Here is a 7,811-nt window from a genome sequence, read left to right as displayed (position 1 = left end):
AAGTTGCAGCAGGCACAGAAACAGCAGCCAGAGAGAGGAGTGAGAACATGTGAGAGAAACAACCCTGCAGACACCAAGGTCAGTGAAGAAGAAGGGGGAGGAGGTGCTCCAGGTGCCGGAGCAGAGATTCCCCTGCAGCCCATGGGGAAGACCATGGTGAGGCAGGCTGTCCCCCTGCAGCCCAGGGAGGTCCATGGTGGAGCAGATATCCACCCAGAGCCCGGGGAGGACCCCACGCCGGAGCAGGTGGGTGCCCGAAGGAGGCTGTGACCCCATGGGAACCCCGCGCTGGAGGAGCAGGCTCCTGGCAGGACCTGCAGATCTGTGGAGAGAGGAGCCCACAGAGCAGGTTTTCTGGCAGGACTTGTGACCCCTTGGGGGAACCACACTAGAGCAGTGTGCTCCTGAAGGACTGCATGCCATGGAAGGCACTCACACTGGAGCAGTTTGTGAAGAACTGCAGCCCGTGGGAAGGACCCACATTGGAGAAGTTCGTGGAGGACTGTCTCCTGTGGGAGGGACCCCATGCTGGAGCAGGGAAAGAGCGCGATGAGTCCTGCCCCTGAGGAGGATGAAGTGGCAGAAATAACATGTGATGAACTGACCGTAAACCCCACTCCCCGTCCCTCTGCACCGCTGGGGGGAGGAGGTAGAGAATCCGAGAGTGAAGTTGTGCCCGGGAAGAAGGGAGGGGAAGGTGTTTTGAGATTTGCTTTTATTTCTCATTACCCTACTCTGGTTGATTGGTAATAAATTGAGTTAATTTTCCCCAAGTTGAGTCTGTTTTGCCCATAATGGTAATTGGTTGAGTGATCTCTCCCCATCCTCATCTCGACTTACGAGCCCTTTGTTACATTTTCTCTCCCCTGTCCAGCTGAGGCGGGAGAGTGATGGAACACCTTTGGTGGGCACCTGGCGTTCAGCCAGGGTGAACCCACCACACACACAGAGCTTCAAAGGCAGTTCCTTCCGCTTTCTGTTGTGCCAACACCAGCAAGCAGCTGCGTGATACTACACAGTAGCTTTTGGGAACACTGATGACCAATGCAGACATGTGTCCTGTACAGACAGAAAGAGGTCTGTCCCCAAGTAATTTATAACAGATATTCTCATCACCCAGACTCAAGAGTATTTAGAAATCTGAGCATTAAAACACAAAAATTGAGTGTTGCTGGAACATTCATGCTGGCAAAAGCACCAAAACCACAGAAAAGGGTCTCCTCCCAGTCCTGAACATGGCAACAAGCTGTAGGAAGGGCTTCTATTTCCTTTGCACATCAAACCCACAGTGCGCCACAGCCATCTCTGGGGCAGACCACTGCTGACCTTAGTAGTGAGCTACACCAAACAAAAAATAGAAACGTCCTCCAAAACACCCCACATTGCAACAAATCAGCTGGATGACAACTGGAGAGAGAGTTTAAGATGCAAACTACTCACTCTTGGTCAAGACACTGGCATGAACACACCTCTTACCCTGGCTGCTTTAATACTCAGAGGCACTAAGAGAAGCCCTAGATAATGAACTCCACACAGCCCTTTCCTGCTCTCAGCAGCTGGCATCTGATGTCCTGGGTAGCCAACTGCATCTTGGTGGTGGCTGCAGTTGTACAAGATCCCACTGAAATTTTCTTTTCTACAAAGCCCACCACAGCCAGTCCTGGCTATAAATGCCATTATACTTAAAAGGTGTTGATTTTCTGTTTGTTTGTTTTTTCATAATAGCTTCTACAGCAAGTCTCTTGCAGAGGAACAGAACAGACCAAGATGGGGCCCTGGCAAGGAAGCACTAGCATACATCTCTTGTCAAGTCTAATTGAATTTTTCTATATGAAGCATCTATTATTACCCACCTAGGGGGTTTGTGGACAGATGGAGGAGTTTGCTCCCCCACCAGGCATTCAGGACTAGGGATGGGGGGGGGGGGGGGGAAATCTATCTGACAATTCCCCATTGCTTGCAGCCCAGCTGTTCTAGCCAGTTGTAAAAGGAATGATAGTTTAGGAGATTGATTCCCCCTAAATCAAACAGCTTGCAGAGGCTGGGAATGGTGCTTCCTGAAAGCCAGGAGAGCAGAGCATCAGCCACACCTGCAGCAGAGGCTTCCAGCCTAAAGCTACAGCTGAGATGACTATGGTCACAAATGGGATGGAAGGCCAGTGACTTATCCTTGTGTTTGGGTCCACAAGCCCGTCAGGAGTACAAAACCTCTGAAGACCCAGAAAACACTGGGCTAGTGAAGAAACATCCCCTGGCCACACACCTCCCCCTTTGCAGTTCAGTCACATCCATTCCCACGCCTCCTTCATTGCCATCCCACACCATACAGATCTTGGGGAAAAAACAAAGTCCACAGGTGAGCAGCATTGGCACTGAGCTAACCTGATTCCTGCTTTTCCTTCCATCCAGCTAGTTCTTCCTGAAGTCCACGGGGCAGTGACTGCCCTGTCCTTCTCAGTCTCCTTACCTCTTAGGAGAAAAAGGGCCCAAAGATGCTTTCCTACTGGGGAGGTACTTTGAAGTTACAGAGAACAGCTATAGTGAGTTCAACTGGGAAGTCTTACAGAATCTGGAAAGCATAACTACTGCCTGAGACAGCTGCACAAGAGAGCTGAGCACCTTACACAGCAGCCTGCGTGTAAAGCAAAGGTACCCAGACAACCAGAACAGGATAGACGTTGTCAAGATTGGCACATGAGGAAGAAAAGTCACAGGAACAGAAAAGCCAGATACAGCCAGGCAAGCATGCTCCTGGGCTGACTGCCAGCCTCCCTCATTTTTTTGAGGAAGAGTTTTGTCTCATTCTAAGAAAGATTGCAGCGGAGGTGCCCAACTGCTTTTACTTTATCTTCCCGGCAGCTCTGGGCACCAGCTAGCTGGCAGCATCCGAAGTACAGTGCTCTGAACGCAGTCCTGTTTGCAGTCCATGCGGGGGCCATGTCAAAAGCCTCCCGTGAGTATCGGCCCCGGTCTCTCCCCCCGAAAGGGCACACCGGCACCCCGCGCTGCCGGCACCGCCAGCGTTCTCCGGAGCCGCGGCCGCTGCAGAGCCGCAGTGACAGCAGAGGGCACTCGGGCTGCAGGCAGCCAGCCCGCAGAGCCACGCCGGCCTCGGGTGTTGCTGGCTCCTTATTTGGGACTCCATGCCCAGAGATGGGCAGAAGAGTTGCAAGTGTACCGCTCCTAGTGTTGCATTTGTGGGCCTATTTCTGCTCACTGCACCTTGTTTCTTCTGGCTGCAGCTTAGGCTCAAGTTTGTGGGTTTTTTCCTCTTCTTGTCCTGTTTAAATGCCTGCTGTCATGGTTTGCAGAGCAGCTTCTGCTATACAGACCCTAATGCTTATCCCTGCCACCCGGGACACCCCATGCATTTTGGACGTACGGCTACCTCTTGGGCAACAGACACTGGTAGCACACTTGCCTTGGATGCAGGCAGTCTTTTAAATTGTAATGCGCTTATCAGAGAGCAGTGAAAGCTTTCTTGAACACAGATCAAGGCCTGCCTTTCAAATTTGATTGAAGCAGCACAACTCGGCCAACACTATCCTAGGGCATGGATTTATTAAGAGTATCACTCAAATCAGTAACATTCCTTTCCTTGCAGAGTATCATCTTACCTTAATCCAGCCCACAAGAATTAGAAGAATTGTGCCCTGAGCAGTAGGGCTGCCTGCATCGCCATCTACACTGCCCAGGCACACATAGCCACTTTGCTACCCTCCTTGCATGCAAAGTTCAACAGCCCTCCCCAGCAAGGCAAGAGTCCCAGCTATATTACACATGCCCTTGGCTAACCTCCCTTGCAGGCACTTAAGAGCAACTCATGTGGAGCTGGTATCTGTGCAGACCCATTAACCACAGCACAATCAGCGTTCCTAGAAAGGCAGAGGCCACAATAAAGTCGCAAGAGTGCTCGCTGGACTGATGGATTGGATCGTGGGGGAACATATCTAACTGCAGCAGGAGCAGGAGCTCAGCACTAACCAGGGAAGGGAGCAAGCTTCAGCAGTGAGATGCCTCCCACTCAGCATGTTACAGATGTAGGTACCATGTTCAGAAGAACCAGGGGAAAGGGAACATGCTGTGAACTGCTCTGCGAGCCAGCTGCCTGGCAGGGACAGGGTAGAAGGGGACCCTGGTTAGTGGGATGGGTTGTAGGAGCACTCACAGGTAAGCGCATTGAAATGCGCAGGGGTAGATAAACCCACAGACATATGCACACGTCCACAGCTGGTGCAGAGCATTTCAGAAGCCACCCATTTGGCCTTCCTGCACTGCCAGGACCAGGATGTCCTCAGACACTGACCACCATAGGGAACTGGCATAGCCTCTCACCTGGCATCAAATGAGACCCAGGTCAGGCTGGTACTGCCATGGACCCCCCAATATTTTCTTTTGGCTTCCCATAGCTCTTTTCCATATGTATGCCCAGGGTTACTATTGTATAAGGAGCTAGGAGATGAGAGTTAAGAGCATCATGGCCCACTGCCCTGCAGGAAGAGGGTAGCTTCCTGAACACAAAGCTTCTTATCTGAGGAAGGGCAGGAGATGGGGGTAGAGGAAGGATGACAGCAGAGCTCTGCTGCTTGCAATCCTTCCAAAAGTTCCTGAAGTCAAGCAGTGCCATTTCCACCTCACCACACACCATGGAGCTCCTCTCGTTAATATTGACACATGAAGCATTGCAAAACGAAGCAGATAAAATCCTGATCCAGATATGAGTAATGACTTTGCATTTTTTTGTAAATTAAACCTAATCTTGTGTTGACTGTGCTATACAAGGAGAAATAATGAAACAGATTAAGATGAGATCGTGTTCACTCTTGCTGAACAAAAGCCAATTAATTGCCAGCAGGATTATCATGAAGTCTTTCTCGTCTTAGACAAATACAATCAGATAAGAGTCTAGGTGCTGGTGGAGGAGCCCTGCTTATTGGAGCAATAACTCTACCTGGACAGATGAATACAGTGCAAAGACTCCGTTAACCACACGGAGACTCCTACCTTGCTTTTTCCTCAGTCTCTCTTGCCAATTTACACACAGGATAGAGACACTTTAGAACCAAGACATGCACCCCAAAACCTGAGCTTGCCTACTCTAAGTCACATTCTCCTATGTAGGGAAGACCCCTCTCCACCTGTGTACCACTCCCAACACAGATTCATCTAGTCTTTTTTCAAAGCTTTCTGCTATGAAGGCTTTATCCCCTGCAAGTCCTTTCTTACAGTCCTTCACCATGCTGAGATATTTCGTCCCTGTTATCCAAGCTAAATCTCTGCTGCAGTCTCTCTGCTACTTGCCTGATCGACAGCAGAGCCAGCTTCTACTTATCTGTCTGCCATGATGGCAAGCAAGGAGATCATTCCTGCCTCATCATCTGTCCTGTTCCTGATATAAAATAGAAATTTGGGAAAAAAACAGGGATTGTAGGAAAAGGATCCAATGTCATTGCTCTCCCAGGAAAATGAGGGACAGCTTGGCACAAGGACTGACTATGGGATTTGATGAAACACTTCAGCACCGCGAGGCATGTCACTTGGGAGAAATCCATGTACTGCTGGGTACATTCACCACCATATGGGAGCCCTAAGCCACCACTAGCCTGTGGGACACAAGAACAGATGCAACAGATGTTGTGACACTGAAGGGTGGTGGTACATCACAAAAACAGTTGGCATGGGGAAGCAAATCCTAGTTCTAGCTGGGAAGCTTCAGGGTAGGAACAGAAACCAACACCAGCATGCCCGGAAAAAGGGGAACAGCTGTGTTGAACTCACTGCCCCACTCCAACAGCTGAGTGAAGCTAAAAGCTACCCTACCCTGCCAGTTCATGACAATCCCCACTTTTCTGACAGTATTGAGAGCTCCACACATCCCACCAGGGACAGAATCTGTAACAGCTAGAAATAAAAGGCATTGAGTGAATTTGTGGACAATTTACTTGGAGAAAATACTTCTTTCTTTCACACCAGGTTAAAAAAATAAAAAGTAAAATTAAACCCTGTCAAAGCCTGCAGCACTGGCATTGACAGACAAAAATGACTTAACAGAAAAAAAATGGGCAGGGAAAGCGATTTTCTTTGCCTGCATTGCCAGGGGAATTAAATCTTGTTTTTTTTCCCCGTCACCACCAAGTGGAATAATCCAATATATTAAAGCTAATGTGCTTCTTGTATTTATTGCTGTGTATTTGACCTAACAGAGTTTTATTCCTACATTAAGAATAAAACCATCCCAGAAGGCAAGCTGCAAAGCTCTAGATGAATTACTACCTTCTCCAACAGCTGAAAAGTGAGTTATTTCTTGTAAAAGGAAAAAAAGTAGAAAATAATAATAAAAATAAAAAAACTCCTTTCCCCTTGTGCAATGAGTTCTGCACTGCAGATCTGGTGGAGTTTGGTAGTATTGAGTTTGGTTTCTAAGCAACATTTAAAAAAAAATTTAAAAAAATCAGGCAGCAACCCCAGTTGCCCTTTTCAGATGCTTGTGTCCCCCAGCCTGCACAGCATAAACTCACAGTCACCCACCATCAGTGGAAACCAGGGCTCAGGAGAGCAGAGAGCACAGCTCCAGCTTCCCACTGTGACCTCAGGGACCACATCAGGTTCAAGTGCACCCAGCAGTGACAAGATGCATAACAATCTGTACAAGGCAGCTCTTGTTGGTAAGCAAACAAAATCAAAGGCACGAAGCCAAGAAACACAGCACTCAAGTGTGAGAGGGCTAGGTAGAAGCGGACAGAGGCAGGGGAATAACTCACTGATCCAAAACCACTGAAACAAATATGAAAACACTCCTTGTATCCAGGCTTGCAGCAAGCCCGCAGTTATGCCAGGCAGAGGATGCCACCCTGTCCGGAGCGGTTCAGACCAGTAAACACAAGCTGACCCTTCTTTCTTACTTGCAAGGCTCTGACACTTCACTTGAGCTGATTAACTAGCACACCTGGTTCTGGGGATCCCCAGAGGCAATACAACAGCTCCTAGATGACACCACTGGGGGCTGTTCACTAGAATATTTGAGCTGAGACCCCTCAAACCAGCCTTTCACAGAGCGCAAGGAACACTAATACTCGCTGATGCCACTATTTCTCAAGGCACGGGCTACACCACCCAGGGTGGGGCATGCTGAAAAGCTATCATGGTACATTTGAAGAAGCAGAGAACTTCTTTATTTTCTAGAAATTTTGATGGTAGCAGTGATTATGAGGAAAACCAGTTAAAACAAAGGAAATTATACTGATTTGTTGCCATTGGATGTTTCAGCTCAAAGAAACAAGAAGCTGCTGTACTTACAGTTTGACACACTCCTTACAGAACAGGAGATGCTGCTGATGGACTGTTATGAAAGTCAGTGCTTCTGTTCTTAGCAGAGAGTTTGGGATTCAGTATGGATGGAAGAGAGGTGGGGAAAGGGCCTTTGATACAGGCAGGCAAGTCTAAAAGGCAAGATCATCTTTACAAAAAAAAAAAAAGCATGGGATGCATTAATTCCTGATCTGTATCTAGACAGTGCTTGCTCCAGGAATGAGGGCCATGATATACTTACATGCTTCTGAACTATCAGCAGATTTTATTACCTTCCATGAGCTGTTATCCCTACTTTAGGACAGGGATGGCAGAGACATAAGCCTGTCTTAGCTAGGAGTCACACAGGAAGCCTGCGAGTACAGTCAAGAATTCCAAGCCCACAGCGTTGTTTTCTGAACCACATTGCCTCCCCAGCCAACCCTCATTCACTGCTTCGTACAACCTCCAGCACAGCACATGGCCACGTAGGATAAAAGTTTGGACACAATCAGCATACATTA

This window comes from Harpia harpyja, chromosome 7 (assembly GCF_026419915.1).
Source record: "Harpia harpyja isolate bHarHar1 chromosome 7, bHarHar1 primary haplotype, whole genome shotgun sequence".
Classification (NCBI taxonomy): domain Eukaryota; kingdom Metazoa; phylum Chordata; class Aves; order Accipitriformes; family Accipitridae; genus Harpia; species Harpia harpyja.
This window is presented reverse-complemented; position numbering follows the sequence as displayed.